A 19,241-nucleotide genomic window follows, 5' to 3' on the forward strand; every position below is an offset into this window, starting at 1 on the left:
ATATTAAGACAAACGATTTCGCCAGGAGGGTGGGGAAGCCCTGGAATATGTTACCAAGAGTGGTGGTAGAATTTCCATCCCTAGAGGTATTTAAATCCCGGCTTGATGTAGTCATGGCTGGGATGATTTAGTTGGGGTTGATCCTGTTTTGGGTAGCGGGCTGGACTAGATGATCTCCTGACATCTCTTCCAGCCCTAGAATTCTATGATTCTATGATTTATTTGGTGATGAGCTTTTATGGGACAGAAATAAATAAATTGTTTTTATTTTTTATTTTTATCATCTAATAAATTATTTTGTTGATCGTTAAGGTGCTACAGGATTTCCTTTTTCGTTTTGTGAAGATACAGACTGACACGTCCACCTCCCTGTGACAATTGATCTGTGGTACTTGTTGAGAGGGGATCTTTTCAAGGGTTTAAGAAATGTTGTTGGATACTCCTTACTTTATTAGAGTTAGAATTTCACCCCAAGATCGTTAACTGTTCAGGATAGGAATCGTATTTTATTTCCTGCCATTAACTCAGGGTGCATCTTTCTGGTTCTTAATGTTACAGGCTTCTACTTATAAATTGCACATATCTCAGTGAAGGGCAGATTTTCCTCAGACTCGGAGAGCTATACATTTAGAGGGAGAGGGCGTAACAACCTCACTGTAGAGTGAAAAAATCAAGCAAGCCCTATGATAATTATCTTCTCGGTGCCTGGGTATACTATTATGATGCGTTTCAGTCAATATGCTGCCAGAGCCAGAGGAAGTACATCAAAATTGAAATCATATGCTGGTATAATTGAAGTTTTATCTCCCTGTCTGGGGAGTTTTGCACAGTCTGGAGCTTTTGGGAGCTATTTCAAAGGCCAGTCTGCAGTGCATCACAGTAGTGGATGATGGAGGCATAAATGCACCCATCTGAGCCAGGAGAACCTGAAACAAGAAAACTAATGCTGGAAAAGGGGCATTATGGATGTGGATTCTGACACGTTTGTGGACCAAATATGAGCAAGCTGCAAAGGCAGAAGACTGAGAGGGAGGAGGAGAAAAAGGCCAGAGGGGTCATTAACAGTTAGTTCCACCGGAGAAAGTGTTCTTCCCAAAGCTACAGCCATGTGCAGCTCCCATGAGCATGCTCCTTCTGAGCTGTGCAGGCCCAGCCCAGGCTGTGTGCCGCCAAGAGGTGATGGATACATTCCCACCCACCATGCTAGAGCCAGCTGGATTGGAAGCCTCACAGCATCTCTGCCAGAGTGGGCTCCTGCCAAGCTGCACAGACATCTTTAGTGGGGTTCCGCAGGCCCACCTGCCACCAAGGGGCTCCCAGGCCCCTTGAAGTGCGATGGCACTGCAGTTCATGGTGGTGGCCTCACTGCCCCCAGGGGTCTGTTCTGGGCCTGCTACCAGCCTCAGTTTTCCTGGATGATATGAACGATGGCAAGGAGAGCCTCTTTCTGGCATTCGCAGATAACACCAGAGGGGAGTTTTACAAGTGTGACACCATTTTCATTTTTCCTGTTCTCCTGCTCAACCTACAGCCTTACTGCTGCTCTCCCAGCCGCTGCTTCCACTCGCCCTGAATTGCTAGCGGCTTACGCCCAGGCCAGGTGGCAGCATAGAGAAGTGACTGCAGAGAAGCAGGTGCTATTTCAGCACACCAGAGGGAACGCAGGGAGCTGCTAGTCAGGCTCAGCTGCTGCTCCAAAGCAGGTGTGGTAAGTTTCGTGGGGTAGACATTGCTGCATTGTACACACACGCCCCCAATTAGAACCAGGCAGAGCTGAGTTCTAGCAGAAGTTGGAGCCACGACTAGACGTTTTTGCACCCGGAGCAAGCAGCATATTTGCTTCTCCTAGAGGCAATATATGAGGGGCTCACAGGAGCACCCAGATTTCTGGCTTCCAGGAGCACAGTGTTTTTTAAGCTGTGGGACGAGCCCTATGGTCTGAAAACGATGACCTCCACCCAGCAGCCAGAGGATCAGGAGCTGGTGGGAGCTATACAGTCCACTTGTGCCCTGGGCCATCTGCTTGATGGGAATCAGGGTGCTGGCTGGCTGACCAGTAGAACTCCCAGCTCTGCTCCCTGAGGTGTGCTGCCTCTGTGCAACTGGGCGCTCCCTAGGCTGGACAGGCAGCAGAGGTCCAAGCTGAACCCCCAGAGGCCCTGCCTTCGGCCTCAAATGAACCTGAAACTGGCCAACAATGACTCCTGGAGCATCCCCTACCTGCAGAGCCTGGCTGCCCGGAAGTGCTCCACATGCACTTGCCTGCTTAGACTAGAGGAAAGGACAGTGAGGTGGGACCTGAGAACAGTCTTCAAGTGTGCAAAGGGGGTTACAATGGGAACTGTGATCCATTGTTGTTTAGGTCAATGAAGGCAAGACAATACATCATTAAGTAAATGGGGAGGGAGAGTTAGGGTGGATAATTCTAAATCTCAAGGTTTTTCTGATTGGGAACAGGCTCCCCAGGGAGTTCATTTAATCCCCTGGCTGGAGATCAGGGAAGAGATAAGATTACTTTATGCAGCACCATAGGAGGCCGGAGTTGGTGATTAGCATCTGCTTTTTTTTTTTTGCATTGTAAGGAGAGGTAAATACTACCTCTCTGCTCACTCTTTCCCATGGTGTGATCCACCTCTGTCATCTCTCTCATCAGTCAGCTCGTTACTCACACAAACACAATCGCTTTAGTCTCTTCCTGGGTGGAAGCAATTGTATATGCTGGATCATTTTTGTTGCCTAGCTGTCAGCCTTCTGCACTTCTGCCATAGATTTTTTTGAGATGAGGCAACTGGAACTGGGCACAGTCTTCAAAGTGTGGACATCCCATTGATAGATGGAATAGTATTAAGATATTTTCTCTTATATTCTAGCCCTTTTCTGATATCTCATAACACACCCTTTGGACATTTGGTGTGGTTTGAACATGGGTTTTCAGAGAAATACCCAAGGCAACTCCAAGATCTTTTTCTTAGGTGATGATTGCTGACTGATTGTGTCATCGCAGGAGTAGAACTGGGACTATTTTGTCCAAGGTGCATTACTTTGCCCTTACAGATGGTGAAATTCATCTGTTGTTTAGTTCCCCGCACGCCCAGTTGTGTGAGAGCCCGGTGGAACTCTCCACCATCTACTTTGGACTTAACTATCCTGAATACATTTGTATCACCTGCAAACTGTGCCAAGTCACTGTTCACCCCTTTTCCAGATCATTACTGAAGAGGCTGAACAGCACAGGGTCTACTGCAGATGCTTGGGGGACCACACTGTTCAGCTCTCTCCACTGTGTTTTATCTGTGCAATAATCTCTCTACAAATCCCATGTATGAATAAAACTGTCATGAGGACAGTAAACGTCTTCTGAATCCCATAGTTATTAGTGTCTGATTCCAATAAAGACCTACCCCAGACAGCACTTTGGTTTGCTGTGATGTCTCTAGACACAGCTCCTGAGAGTTATCCTAAGGGAAAAAACAATCCCAGGGAGTGCCAAACAATCCAATTTAAGAAACAACAAACAGCAACAACTGGGAAACTCACATGTAGATGTGAAATTACACATTAACTGCTGGCAACAACTCAGAGGAAATTAGGACTATGTCTATGAACATTAATAGATAATTACTTGGGATTTCCTTAGCTCTGTGTCTGAGATATTCATTATCTTTTTATAAAATCCAGTGCTAGAAAGGATACAAAGATATGTAGGTTGGTCATTTATTTGCTGTATCATTTTTTAGCCTGGCTCAGACAGGAAGACTTTGTTAGAAGACACACAGGCCAAGGTGAGAGGAACAGCAATAATTGTAGTGATAAACCAAGACAAACAGTTGCACATAGCAGAAGGGCAGGAGACTAATGAGGTTGTACTTAGCTGGGAATGACAGACCCATATTCTCCAGATAGTCTCAAGTGTTTTGCTTCTTGGGAAAAAAAATTCCAAGTACCCATCATAAGCCTGAGGAGGGGACTTTAGAATTGCTGCATCGAAGAGTTCTGGGAGGCAATGGCTCAGATTTTCAGGGTCTCCGAGGAGGTTTAGGAGAAAACAACACCCCACTGGAGCTAGTGGGATTGGACATCTAATGCCCCTCTGAGTTTAGGAGAGCTCAGCCTTTGAGTTTTAATCCTGTGAATCCTGAGACCCTGGTGCAATGGTTGTCCCAGGAAGGAGGCTGATAGCACAGTGGTAGCACCACCATCAGTGTGGAACTGACTGTACCAGGTACCAGGGTGTCCTGAATGCAATGGGAATTTTCTTCAGCACCAGATCAGAAACCAAACTTGAAACTGCACACATCAACAACAAAGCAAACAAGTTCAATGCCTTTGTTAAACGAAGTTGTGATGGCTCATGAATTGTGTGACAATTGTGTGATTGAATTGCTCAATGCAAAGCTGAGGTGTGATTCCGTGAAGCCAAAGTGCTTTCTTGTCAGTTCTATTAAAAAAAAAAAAAAAAAAAAAAAAAAAAGCTCATGGGGAAGAAATGCACACACTTCCCTGTCTTTTTCCTGAAGTTTGCAACTCTCTTCGTACTGGGAAATAATGTTGGTTTCTCACCATATAATTAATTACAAGAGGTGTTCCTGTCTTAATTCTCAGCCGGAGCCTACCAAGGACATTTCAGAAGAATCCCATGTTGATGTGCAACTTCATGAGATGGGGAAGAAGATATTGCCAAGCATGGAGCTCTGGGCACATGATTCTTCCCCCTGAGTGTGTGGGAGTACAAAGTACTTTCAACCTCTTTTACAATAACACTTGTGCATTTGTTCACTTATGATGCGTCTATAAGTTCCCTTTATTAGCCTCATAAGCATTCAGGAATCTATTTTTTTAATGTGCTTTCTTTGCAGAGCAGGATTCCATAAGTGGAGTGAGCTGTAAAAAATAAATGGCTGAAAAATGTAAATGTTCATGGAAATAATTACCATCTGTACTTGTGAGGTTTCAATCTCTTCTGTGTATGCTCTGTGTAATTCACTGCATTGTCATAATTACTAAGGCCAGAAAAGACCATTGTGTCACCAGAGACTAATCATCCACTTGTGTCATCTTCTCTTCTGCTTTGTTGTACATCCATGCAGAGCTCCTTAAAGGCGGAGCTGCTCTGTTAGTTGACACCAGTTACAAAATGCTGTGTAAAAAGTTTGTAGGAGTGAAGCTTGAATTATTCATGAATCCTCCGTCATGGCAGGAATTTAAGTTAGACAAACACAGACTGCAAATAAGATATAAATGTATCACGGTGACATAATTAACAAGTGGAACAACTCACCAAGGGCTGGTCTCAGGGGGTGGGAACCATGTTAGTCTGTAGCTCCATAAACAACAAGATTCCCTGTAGCACCTTAGAGACTAATGTGTTGTTACTAAGGGTTTTCATGGATTCTCCTCCTCCTTTCCTTCCCCCCCATTCAGATGATTCCCCAGGTTTTTTTTCTCTCTGTCATTTTTTAATCTCAGTAGTTCTCCAGATCTGAAGAAGTGGATCTGTTCCATGAAAGCTCATCACCTGCTAAATAACATTGTCAGTCTTGAAGGTGCTGCGGGACTGCTTTCTTGACCATCAGTAAGTTTTAAACCAAGATGAGCTCTGTTTTTTTTTTGCTGAAAGATCTGTTCTAGGGATGATTGTAGAGCCAGTCTGGCCTGTGCTATGCAGGCCCCTGCCCAGACAATCACAATGGTCCAATCTGGGTTAGAATTGAATACTCTGGGATCTAAACCACCTTGTCATGTCATTCCCCTGAGAATTTCACAGAACTTGTCTGCGGCAGTGTTTCCACTGCTTATCCTACGGGGCTGGCTGCGTCTTGCTATCAGACGCATTGCTCTTCCTGGAGTCACAAGATAATGCCGATGGCCTGATGCATGCTTTCCATCTATAGCTTGCCTGAAGAGTTCAGCCATTACTCACAACAGCAGGTCTTGCAACCTCTGGGCCAGACTAATGCACTGCACTGCACTGTACATCCCAGCCCGCTGCACTCCGTCCGACAGCAGCTGCTGATGCGCAGCACAGTTTTAGACACAACAAATGCTGCAGCTTGGCAGCGGGTTACACTAGACGGCATTTGTGGTGCCTTCTATGCCCCTGGTTCTGTGACCCGAACTGCTCGTCTGCCTGCCTGCCTTTTGCACCTGGCTGCAAAATTAAAGGGGTTGTTGATGCTACTGGACCCCAGAAAGCTTTGGGAGCTGGTGTGTGAGAGTTTGCCTTTTGCATCTCCGCAATTCTGAGAGAAAATCCTTCCCCGTTGTTATTGCTACACCCACTCCTCCCCTCTGCCTGCAGGGGTGCTGAGCTCGGAGCCAGTGGAGTAAGCTCCGGAGTAGGTCCTTCAACTGCAGTATAGTTCTGCTGGTGTGAATCAGTTGTCACAGAAAGCATCTCCTCCATTTCCAGCAGCCGCTCTGCCTCAGCTTTCCAATCATCTCCTTTTGGCACATGCTTTTGTTTGATTGCCTTTTTAACAAACCCAATTGTTTTCTCAGTTCTCAGTTTCACATTCTGTTTTAAAGAACCAGGCAGACACAGCAAGAAGCGCTGTAGGATTGCTGCCTAGTGTTGCTTGTAATCAGTGGGTGGAAATATCCTTGTGCTGCGGGAATTTACAGTTCTGTGTGTATGTCATTGTGCACTTGTTCTAGCCATACTGCACTCAGAGTCTGTGTGGACTGGTCATTCCAAAGGGCAGGGCAGCAAGCAGAGCAAAGTAAGGCAGGCACTCAGTATGTGTGCAAGACAAGTTAAGCTAAAGCTTGCTGACAATAAAGCATTCAGCCTGAGGTGGTACACAGCGATGGATGGGTAACTGGGTGCAGCTTGGTTAAAATGCTGAGCAGGCCCAGCTTACAAGGTGAAGAGAAATTATTAAAAATATCTGCACAATTATTCTGAAAAGCCTATGGTCTGAGTGCCTCTTACCAGCCCTTAGCCAGAGCCAAGGGATTGATGTGCTATTTGATTACTGAGCAATAGCAGGAGACGTGTGCCTGTATCTCCTGCATACCTCTACACTCTGACTAGCTCTATTCATTCAAATTTAGTGTCAGAAGGGTTCCGTAAAAGAGTGTATAAGGTTTTTATCTTTTGATCTATCTAAGATAAAAGAGTGGAGCATTTAGATCAATAAAAATGTGAACATTATGACATTTTATTTATTTTTATTGTTGCTTCTAGTGTATTTCAGTCTTTATTACATTTTTTAAACCAGTCCACCCTTGGTGAAGAATAATTTTGTCAAGCCCGGCATTCTGAGTGCATCGTAATTCTCTCTTGCCCTCCCTACTAATGGCCTTTCACTACAGGAGTGACAAAAATACTGCCAGTCCTCAGACACAGTGCGTGCACATGACCGGTGGCCTGTGTCATAAATTGTGGGAAATGGCACATGATTAGGTACTGGGTAGGTAGCAGATGGCCCAGAACTTCTACAATGAGGACTTGGCCCACATGTGTACGTAGGGCTAGGCAAAGTCCTAGCTCTGAGGTAAATAGTAAATGATAGCTGTGAACACCTACAAAGTTAATAGCTCCTGAGCATGTGCAGGCTAGAGAGAGGCTGGCTGGTCACAGCCCACTCTGGTTACATCTTGTCCCAAAGGTCAGAGCTGTCACACAGCTCTAAGGTAACAGTTGGCGCAAATGAGGTGATTACTTCTAAGAACAGGAAGGTATGTTAGGGAAAGCCTAGGAGAGCACAGCATAAGAGTCCAGTGGCCAGCAGGCAGATCTGGAGAAAGAGAGAGAGAGCAGCAGGGAAAAGAAGCGTGAAGGGAATCTGCTGCAGAGGGAAATGAAGAACACTGGAGTGGAGCAAAGCTGACTGCTGAAAGTGAAGCTGCCTCATCAGAGCTGGGAGCAGCAGGAGTCATTAGCTGCAATTTAAAGGGATACCAATGGCTTTATAAATCATGCCTGCAATTTTTAATTCACCATCATGTAAGATTCTCATAGGATAATAAATAGGGTTAGCAAACAAGTGTGTGCTTAGAAAAATACATAAAATTCCATTATTAGTGTCAGCGCAGAACCCTAGAATCCTTGAATTCTAGGGCTGGAAGGGACCTCAGGAGGTTGTTGAGTCGAGCTCCCTGCCTAAAGCAGGATCAACTCCAGCTAAATCATCCCAGACAGGACTGTGTCAAGCCAGTACTTAAAAACCTCTAGAGACGGAGATCACACCACCTCTCTTGGTAACGCATTCCAGTGTTTCACCACCCTCCTGATGAAATAGTTTTTCCTAATATCCAATCTACACTTCTCTCTCTGTAACTTCAGACTATTGCTCCTTGTTCTTCCATCTGTCACCATTGAGAACAATCTCTCTCCATCTTATTTAGAGACCCCTTTTAGGAAGTTGAAGGCTGCTATCAAATCAACTCTCAGTCTTCTCTTCTGCAAACTAAATAAGCCCAAATCTCTCAGCCTCTCCTCATAGGTCTTGTGCTCCAGCCCCTTAATCATATTTGTTGCCCTTCACTGAACCTCCTCCAGCACATACACATCCTTTCTATGCTGTGGGACCCAGAAACTGGACGCAATACTTCAGATGTGGCCTTGCCAGTGCCGAGTAGAGGGGAATAATAACTTCTCTAGATCTGCTGGAAATGCTTCTCTAATGCACTCCAATATGCCGTTAGCCTTCTTGGCTGCAAGGGCCTACTGTTGGCTCGCGTCCAGCCTCTCATCCATTGTAATCACCTACTTACATAGATAAACTTACCTATGTAAACTCTAAAGTAATTTAACAACTGTCAACAATATGTTTCAAACTGGTCATTTGAAAAAAAAAATACTTTGCTTGGAGTCATTTAAACTATGTGTGATTGTAATTTGAATGCTCTTTAAACTTGTAACAAGGGGTATGTGTCAGGGATTCTTTGCCTTGTTTAGGATTTTTAGATACACTGTAATTATGATTACTAGTTACCTTAATAAATGTTCTGGAAATGAATATTGCCTGTGTCAGTTAATTTAGTGAAACAGTGTAATCATATATTTTGGTGTTTTCCTTAACATCCCTGGAAACAAATACCTCTGGGTGGACATTGAATTTGTGGGATACCAAATTCAATACAGAACAGCAAGACAAACATTCCGCTAAGCTTTAAATGAATTGGTGTCATGTTTGCAATTCTTGTTTTACTTTTCATAGTGGTGTGTCCAATCCAGACAATCAATGCAAATTATCAGTAATTTGTCAACATTTATAAAGGACTTAATGCTGCACAACTGTCACTAACCCTTATGCTTTTCTTCTGTTTTGGGGCAGTACAAATATTTTACCTCTTGATAGCTTGATGTCAGACTCTTCTACAGTAAATAATCTATGTGTTTCTTTAAAAAAATAACCTAACAAAGGCAGAACTGGAAATACATTCACAGTATAAGACACATTACTCCAGTATAATGATAGCTGTGGGTTTTCATAACTCACAACAATGACAACACATGAAATATGAGACACTAGCAACACCATCCCATTTCACAAGGTTTTTTTCTTTTCATAGGTTAGCCTGGTATGCTGATTGCACCCATCCTTTACTCAGTTATACTGGGGACATTGGGGAACAACCCTTCTTTCCCACAGGTTCAGGTGACATCTACCTGGCTCCTGTGTTTATATCTGCTGAGATGTAGCATTCCTGTGCTCCAGATACTCCAGTCCTTGTGGGTGAGAAAGAAAGGCTGCAGGTGAAATCACAGTGGTAAGCCCACAAGTTGCGGGACAGGTCAGGTTTGAGAGGGCAGAGATCAACACATATAAACAGAACATATGACCTCCTAAGGAGAAGGAATGGAGCAGCCACAATGCTAGTTCTTAATGCTCGATCTAGCCATAAAATATTTGTGCTGTATTGGTCACAGAGTCATAGATTCAAGGTCAGAAGGGACCATTGATATCATCTGAGCTGGTCGAAGAACCTCCCCAAAGTAATTCCAAGAGCATATCTTTTAAAAAAGCAGCTATGTGCCTAAATCCTATAGCCTAACAAAAGAGACAACCTTAGGGTCACGTAGGTACTACTTACTTCCCCTGGAGACAGCGGACTGGTGGGTACTCAGCTGATTAGCGTATCAGCTGAGATCTACAGAAGAAGACATAGGAAGGACTGAAGCGGGGAGAACCTGCGTAGCTGAGGCTAATATGCTTGGCGGGAGGGAGAGATCTGGCCCTGATGGAAAGAGCAAGGAACCACTGCACATATGTGGTGCACAGGACTTTCCTGGTGTTGGTGGTGGGAGCACAAATGATCAAAAGTGTAGGTCCCAGGGGCAGAGAGTCTGAAAGGTGTCTGGGCCTCAGAGGGTGGTGAGTGTGGCCCATTGTCATACACGCTTGATTTAAAAATGCTCACTGGAGGAGAATGTATCACAACCCCTAATAACTGCTGATTACTTAGCAGTGCTAATTGCTCTCATCATTAAAAGAATGCAGTTTATTTCCAATCTGAATTTCTCTAGCTCCAACTTCCAGCCAGAGAACCATGTCTTAATTTTTTTCTGTTGTGATGAAGAGCCCATTATTAAATATTTAGTCCTGACCTACTGTAATTTTGTTGCCATTAACTCTCCCTTTACTAAGATGAGGAAATTCAGCTTCTTGAGTCTCTCTCTCTCTCTCTCTCTCGGCATGTTCTCTAATCTTCTAATCATTTTGTGGTTCTGCTCTGAACCCTCTGCAACTTATCAGCTTCCTTCCGCTGCTGTCAGCCTCAGAACTGGAAGTGGTATTCCAGCACTGTTGCCAGCACTGCCCCACACTGTGTGAGAGGAGCTAAGGAGCCTCTGGGAAGGCCGTGCAGAGCTCAGCCAAGACAAGGGTTTATAGCAACCAATCAGAAAAAGGCTTACTGGAGCACTGCAGATATAAAGGGACGCTCAGCAAAGCAGAGGGAGCCTCTCTCTGACCCCAAGGGAGAAGGACTGGCTGCTGAGGGCAATACCAGAGGCTGAGCAGAGCTCTGCTGGGTGGGGTCAGGGGAGCACCAGCCTAACTGGCTGCCTGACTCGAGATATGACACAAGCAGAGAAGATGCTGGGAGCATGGGAAGTGGCCCATCAAAATTTGGCAGTGGCAAAGAGGAAGGTGCAACACCAAGAGGCCACCATCTATAAGGTCCCTAGCCTGGGGCACAGACAGTGGGCAAGCCTGGCTCCCCACCACTGCCTCACTGCCCACCAAGGCATCAGCCAGCTAACTGAACTGCAGTGTGCCCTGAGGGATGGGCTAGGCAAGGGCAGCACATCGCTGCTGTGGCAGAAGGCCAGGACTAAGGGGTGCTAAACCCTAGCAGCAGGGCAGCTGGGAACTGGGCACAGCCAGAGAGAAATTCCCTGAAGAGGTCACTGTGGCCTGAGAGCAACACAGGTCCAGAGCTGAACAGGTGGAGACAAAGTGATGACAGGTGAGAGCACCTGGGAGCAGGACCTGAGCTAACTCCCAGATGGCCAGTAGGAGGTACAGCTAGGGTGAGTCTGCACCCCATCATGCAGCAAACCCAGATGAACAATAGCTTCTTACTCCAGGGACCCCAGCATCACACTGGGAGCTGATGATCAGCTGATTATCCAACACAGTCCCCAGGGCTTTGAGAGAAGCTCTGCTTCCCAATGGTCCACCTCCCCATATGGCTGCTTCCCTCTAAGGATAGCTGCATTCCTTACCCCTCCTTGCAGACAATACCTTTAGCTGTATTCAAATTACCTATTGTTTCCTGGCAGCTAGTGTGCAAAGAGCTCCAAATTGCTATGAACCAATTACCTGCTTGCTTTGATTTTTATCATGTCCCCAAAATTTGTAACTGCAAACGTTACCAGTGATAATGTTTTGTTTTCTTCCAGTTCATTGATAATAACATTAGCTAGTCTGTGCCCAGGAATCCATCCACATGGGACACTCCTGGAAACCTACCTTATCAAAGTCCATTCCTCGCTTACAGTTACATTTTGAGACATATTGAATAGTCAGTTTTTAACCCATTCTATACGTGCCCTGGTGATTGCATGTGTGCAGTGTTATTGTAGCCATGTTGGTCCCAGGATATTAGAGACACTGGGTATGTGAAGTAAGATCTTCTATTGGACCAACTTCTGCTGTAGAGCTGGTTTTGGTCACAAGCACAAGTTGGTCCAATAAAAGATATTTCCTCATAGTAAGTTTATCAAATCTAATTTTTACTGAAAACATTTTCCCGTGCCAGGTGAAGTGCCTCACAAGAGTCTAACTTTCCTATACCAATTCTATTTCTTTTATCAGTCAAACTTGTCATCTCATCAAAATGAGATCAGATTAGTTTGCTAGGAGGGTTCTTCCATAAACCTTTGTTGATTTACATTAATTAAATTACCTTAGTTAATCAACTACCATGTCACCCACTTCATTATCTTGCCTGACATGCCTATAGTTACCTGAGTCATCCTATTAACCTTTTTGTTAAAAAATGGCACATTAGCTTTTTCTTGATGTCTGGAACTTCCCCATTGCTCCAAGACTTACTGCTCAATAAATATATAAATAAACTGGAAGGAGTCTTGAGTGTTTACATACAAAGCAATCCATATCTACCGCAGAAATTCAAAAAAAGCAGTCCAGGAGCACTTTAAAGGCTAACAAAATAATTTATTAGAAGATGAGCTTTCGTGGGACAGACCCACTTCTTCAGATCACAGCCGTGCCGTATGGCTCTGATCTGAAGAAGTGGGTCTGTCCCACAAAAGCTTATCACCTAATACATTATTTTTTAGTCTTTAAAGTGCTCCTGGACTGCTTTTTTGTTTTCACAGTATGTAGACTAGCGTGGCTTTCTTTCTGCTACATTTCTACTGCACTGAACCTTCCAATCCTACCTCCCACTTCAATTATTTTGCTTTTCTAAAAATGGCTTTTTATTTTATATTTTTTAAAAAAATGTTAACATTGAAACTGAACAGAATGTCTTGTTTGCTTGTGGTCTGCAATACCCAGGAGGACAGGGTTGCATCCCTTCAGTTTGCTAACCTTGTGAGTGACATGAATGCTTGTTTAACAGGGCACTGGGCCAGAATTCTACACTGTCTGGACTGTCAGCTTAGTTTGGCAACTTTGAATCACCAGTCTTTGAAGTGGCCATTTAGATTTCAGGTCGCATATTCAATTAATCTAATTCCAAGAACCAATTCATCTTTTCTAAGTGTTTCTATATGTTAATTACATTTGAAAACAAAGGAAAAAAAAAAGCTTTCTAGAAGGAACCGTCTCTTGCTGAAGAAAGCCATCATAAATCTTAATATTTCCTGTCATTTCACCTGACATTTTATTAAATTTCATCAGGTGATTCAGAATGGAGGACATATAACTCTGGATTCAAAGTGTGAAGAATAAATTGAGAGATGTCCTGTCCATGAATATTTAAATATTTCTTAAAAACTACAAAAAAACCCAAAAAACACTATTTCCTCTCTACCTTAGTTGTACGGTTGCCCAGCATGTAGCTAATTGCAGTATTTCAAAGTTAATGCAAATGGCTGCAAAACAGATAGAGGGAGGCATGCTCAATAATTACAAAAGAGATTATTGATGTGTGAGATGCAAACCCGAGAAATCCATGTATACCAGATTTCTGCTCATTCCATAGATCTAATGTTCAATAGGCTTCTTAGAGGTCTAGCATCAATCAAACCCAGTGAAAGCAAGTGTCCTGGAGAAGGAAGGGACAAAAACATGGTTCAGCTTGGTAACTGAGGCCGAAGATGAGCCTAGTCAGCCTGGCGTGTGCCCATGTCTCCAGACAGTTTACTCCTTGTGTATTTTTGTCAGTATTCGTGACTTCCAGCGTGCTCCTTACTGTGGAGGAAGGGGTTCTGTACAAGGGTGGCTGGAGTCACATATCAGTGACCATTCTTGGACTAGCCAGCCAACCTGCAGCTGTAGACTTGGATGTGGTCACAGGAGACTGCCTTGTGAACCGGAGTGGCAAAGTCATTTGTCCCGCATCGTGTCCTGACTTCACAGGAGACAACTCATTAAAACCTGCTTGTCCACATCCCCTACCACAGCAATGCCTGGAGACACCCTCTCTCTCTTTCTCTCTCTCTCTCTCTCTCTTCAGTGCTGTCCTCTGGTGGTACAAAGAATGGTAATAGGATGGCTGCTGTCTTCTTCCCTTGCCAGCTAAGTTCTTATGCTGAATGTATGTGGCCTGGGGGTCTTGGCTCCATGATACATTGACATCAGCTTCACGAACATCACTTTAACATGTTATATGTCTCATGGAGACATGAGCTGAATCTGCACCCCTGGAGCAGGAGAGCTGACATGTCAGAAGACTGAGAAAGCCTAACATTCACACATCGCAGGAACCATTTTTCATATCCAACTTTTGTTTGCATATTCTGACAGCATGGGAGTAGGGTTTTTTTAGGTGACCAATCTGAGGAACTGTCCCAGACTGAAGTGGAAGTTTTGGAACAAATTGATAGAATGGACAGTCACAAGTCACCAAGACCAAGTGACATTCACCCAAGAGTCCTAAAAGAACAAAAAACATGAAATTGAACAATGACTAACTTTATCCTTCAAATCATCTTCCATTCCTTATAACTGGAGGATAGCTCATCTGAAACTAGTTTTTAAAAAAGGCTCCAGTGCTGATCTTGGCAACTAGAGGCCAGAAGTCTAACTTCAGTACCAGGTAAACTGGTTGAAACTAAAGTAAAGAAAAAATATGATACACATGGATAAAAATAATTTGTGGGGAAAAGTCAACATGATGGCTATAAAGAGAAATCATGCCTCACCAATCTACTAGAATGCTTTGAGGGGGTCAGTGAGCCTCTAGACCAGGGGAATGCAGTGGATATAGTGTACTAAGATTTCCAGAAAACGTTTGACAAGTTTGCTGACCAAAGGCTCTTAAGAAAAGTTATCACTCAGGGGATAAAAGGTACAGTCCTCCCATGGACCGATAACTGTTTAAAACATGGGAAATAAAGGGTAGGAATAAATTATCACTTTTCAGAATGGAGAGAGGTAAGCCAGTGGTATCCCCCTGGAGTCTGTACTGGGACCAGTCCTATTCAATGTATTTGTAAACAACTTGAAGAAAGGGGTAAACAGTGAAGAGGAAAAATTTACTGACAATACAAAACTGCTCAAGATTGTTAACAAACATTTTTTAAAAAAAGGAAGTAGACATCTCAGAACTGGAATGGACCTTAGGAGATCATCACACCTAGTCCCCTGTCCTCTTAACAGGGCCAAACACCATAACCAACAGGTTTTCTTAAATCTATTTGCGCTAGAATCCTAAATGGTCTACTGAGGGATTAAGCTAACAAACCTGGGATTAGCAAGATAATATTCAACCCACTGAGCTAAACCTCTCCCCAACTGACTCCAAAGCAGATTGTTAAATGCCTCAAAGATCTCACAAAACTATGCTACTGGACAAGACAATGCGAAATGAATTTTAAACTGATAAATGCAAAGTAACATATATAGAACACATAATCCCAATTTTTCAAATGAAATGATGGGGATTAAATTAGCTGTTATGCAAGAAAGAGATCTTGGAGTCACTGCAGATCATTCTCTGAAAACATCCATTCCATGTGTAGCAGCAGTCAAAAGAACCAAACAAAATGTTGGGGATCATTAATAAAGGGATAGAGAATAAAACAGAGATTATTTTATTGTCTCTATATAAATCAATGCTATGTCCACATCTTGCAGATGTGGATGTATCATCTTCCAAAAATCTCATGGCATTGGAAAAAGTCCAGAAAGGGGCAAAAACTTACTAGAAATATGGAGAGGCTGCCTTATGAGAAGAGATTCAGAAGCCTGGGACTTTTCATCTTGAAAAAGAGATGACTAAGGTGGGATATGATAGAGGTCTATAAACTCATGACTGGTGTGGAGAAAGTGAATAAAGAGTTATTTACTTCTTCCTAGAACACAAGAACTAGGGGTAACCAAATGAAATTAATCAATTGCTTCCCAATGAGAATAGGAAAATGCCAGCCTCTCCCATGTATTTGTTCCAATTCAGAATCAAAATCCTATTACATATAGGAAATATGAGGGGAGCTGCGTCTACACGTGCACGCTACTTCGAAGTAGAGGCACTAACTTCGAAATAGCGCCCGTCACGTCTACACGCGTCGGGCGCTATTTCGAAGTTAACTTCGACGTTAGGCGGCGAGACTTCAAAGTCGCTAACCTCATGAGGAGATAGGAATAGCTCCCTACTTCGACGTTGAACGTCGAAGTAGGGACGGTGTAGAAGATCCACGTCCCGCAACGTCGAAATTGACGGGTCCTCCATGGCGGCCATCAGCTGGGGGGTTGAGAGACGCTCTCTCCAGCCCCGCAGCTCACTGGTGGCCACGTGGAGCGGCCCCTTAAAGGTCCCCTCCCCCGCCCTGACTGCAGGAGGCTGAGGCAACGTGCAGGCTCCTGCCTGCACACGCGGCGGTGAGCCTGCACAGCCCTCAGCCCCTGACAGCAGCCATGGCTGCCCAGCAGCCCCCCCAGCGCCCCCAGGGGACCCCCCCCAAGAGGAGCCACAGCAGCCAGGGCAGCCAGAGGGCCACGCAGTCTGGGAAGCGGCAGCGGGGCCCCTCTTGGACGGAGGCCGAGATGCAGGACCTGCTGGGGCTCTGGAGCGAGGAGGAGGTGCTCCAGGTAATGGGGAGCAAGAGGCGGAACGCAGATGCGTTCACTCGGCTGGCCGACGGCCTGGATGCCCGGGGTCACCCTGCCCACACTCTGGACCATGTCAGGAGTAAGGTGAAGGAGCTGCGTCAGGGTTACGCCCGGGCCCGGGATGCGGCCAGCCGATCTGGGGCCGCCCCCGTCACTTGCCCCTTTTACAGGGAGCTCAGGGACATCCTGGGCTCCCGGCACACCTCCTCCCCTCCGGCCACCCTTGACACCTCGGCTGACGAGCCCGAGCAGGCCCTGCAGCCGGGCTCCGCCCTGGAGGTAAGCCCCGCACCCCGGGGGCCCCCCCCGGAGGCCATCCCCGGGACATCGCGGCAGGAGGAGGAGGAGGAGGAGGAGGGGGGCTCCTCCTCCACCGATTCCAGCCTGCAGATCCTCCTCCTGCCATCCCGGAGCAGCAGCAGGGCCTCCGACCCCCGGGGATCTCCGGACCGTGGGAGCGGACCCACAGGTAGGTACCCCTCTCTGGTGGACACCCCGGGGCTTGAGGGGCGGGGGGAACAGAGATGTGTCCAGGGCCCCCCACACGCTCACATGGCCATGGCCCCAAGGACACCAGGGCCATGGCCCTCACAGCACTGCAGCCATCAGCCCCTGCCCCCCGCCACCCTGCATGATAGTGCCATGCCCCATCCCCGGGCCAGGGGGGAGCGGAACCTCGAGGGGACCCCGGGGCGGAGGGGGTGGGACACCCCGCAGCAGCAGCATGCAATGGAGTGGGGGAGTGCCAAAGGGAGACTCAGCCTACATATGAGCCACCCGAGCCGAGGAGCTCCCAGGGCCAAAGGAGGATCCTGGCGCTACAGCTGGCAGGTGACACCTCTGCCCTGAACAAACAGGAGGGAGGAGCCGAGCTGGCTTGGAATTGGGGGGCGAGGGTGGGGGCCACAGGTAGAGGCTAGGGGAAGGGAGAGCTGCTAGGCAGCCAGCCAGAGGAGGGGGAAAGCTGCATCCCAGAGGGGCCCCCCTTGGGGTCTTCTCCCCACGACGGGTTGGAAGGACTGTCTCTTCCGACAGCTGGTGCTGTCACTCCTGCCAGAAACTGGCCATCTGTGGCCTAAGAAACCTCTCCTGCTGTCAGACCCTGCGGGGTGAAGTGAGAGTCGCTCCCGCCAGGGGACGGGTTGCAGGGCAGGGGGACCCCTGAACCCCATCCATCACAGCAGCATCTCCCGGGGACAGGGATGGGGAACCTGCAGCACAGAGCGGGGGGGACAAAGGCCACGGCTCGGGTCCCACACTAACGCCTGTCTCCATTCTTCTTTCCCCCCTCCTCTCCTGTGTCCTGCACCTGCACCTGCACCATCCGAAGGACCGGAAGAGAGCTCCGGCGAGGCATCGGTCGTCCCGGAGACCCCTCCGGGACCCTTGCTCCAGGGCAGCCCCTCGGCGGAGGAACCACCGGCCCCGTGGAGGGCCAGACGGCGGACCCCGCGCCTGCTACCGGCGGTGGCCACAGACCCCCAGCTGCTGGCCATCCTCCGCCGGCAGCTGGAGGTCTCGGAGCAGCACCTCCGGCTGCAGGAGCAGGCGCTGGCCTGGCGCAGAGAGGCATGGGGGGCCTTTCTGGATACCATCAATCGGCTGATTGATTCCCTGGCCCCCCATGCGGCGCCGGCCGCGCCACCGCCCGCCATGCCCGCTCCTGCAGCCCCACCACCGGCTGCTCCAGCCGTCGCCAGGCCGTCCGCCGTCGCCCCACCACCTCCCCGCGAGGGCCACCGCGCCGAGGGACCCCTGGAGCCACCCGAGACTCACCAGCACCGCTACCTTCCGGTGGAGCCCGCTCCCACCCAGCCGCGCACCAGACTGCAGGCCCAGCAGAGCTCCCGGCCGGGCATGCCCACTGCTGGGCTGTAGGGGCGAGGGGCCCGGGACGTGGCCCCCCCCCTTGTTGGACAGACTTTGGGGACTGGGTGGGTGGTGTGGGTGTTTCCCCTGTTTGCCCCGTCCCCCACTGTACATAGTTCTCCCCGTTCTCCTCCCTGCTTTTTGTTTTTCTTTTGATGGCGCACAGCGCTTTCATTTTTATTGTTGTACATAGTTTTATTTGTGCCCATCTTGGTTTTGTTGAATGTTTGTCCCTCCTTTTTGGTTTCTGTTTCACATATATATATTTTTTTATTTAAAAAAAAAAAAAATTCGTGAGGACAAAAAAAACATTTACGTTCACCCACAAGTTCGTGCTGTCATTTCTCCTGGACAAGTGGGGGGTGGGGGCGGTGGGGTGCTCCATGGTATGGGCGTTGGGGCAGGAGTGTGGGGGAGGAAGGGGCGGGCAGTAGGGGGCCTGGGCAGAGTTCACCCCGCGGCCTGGTCGTCGAAGTGGGCCCGCAGGGCCTCCCGGACCCGGGTCCCCTCTGGGTCCACCTGCCAACTGGGGGCAGCAGCTGGCTGGAGGTGTGCCCTGCTGGCCTCGGCGGCCCAGCCCTGAAGAAAGCTCTCCCCCTTGCTCTCCACGAGGTTGTGCAGGGCGCAGCAGGCACCCACAATCTGGGGGATGTTGTTGGGGCTGGCATCCAGGCT

This window comes from Carettochelys insculpta, chromosome 6 (genome assembly GCF_033958435.1).
Source record: "Carettochelys insculpta isolate YL-2023 chromosome 6, ASM3395843v1, whole genome shotgun sequence".
Lineage (NCBI taxonomy): Eukaryota > Metazoa > Chordata > Testudines > Carettochelyidae > Carettochelys > Carettochelys insculpta.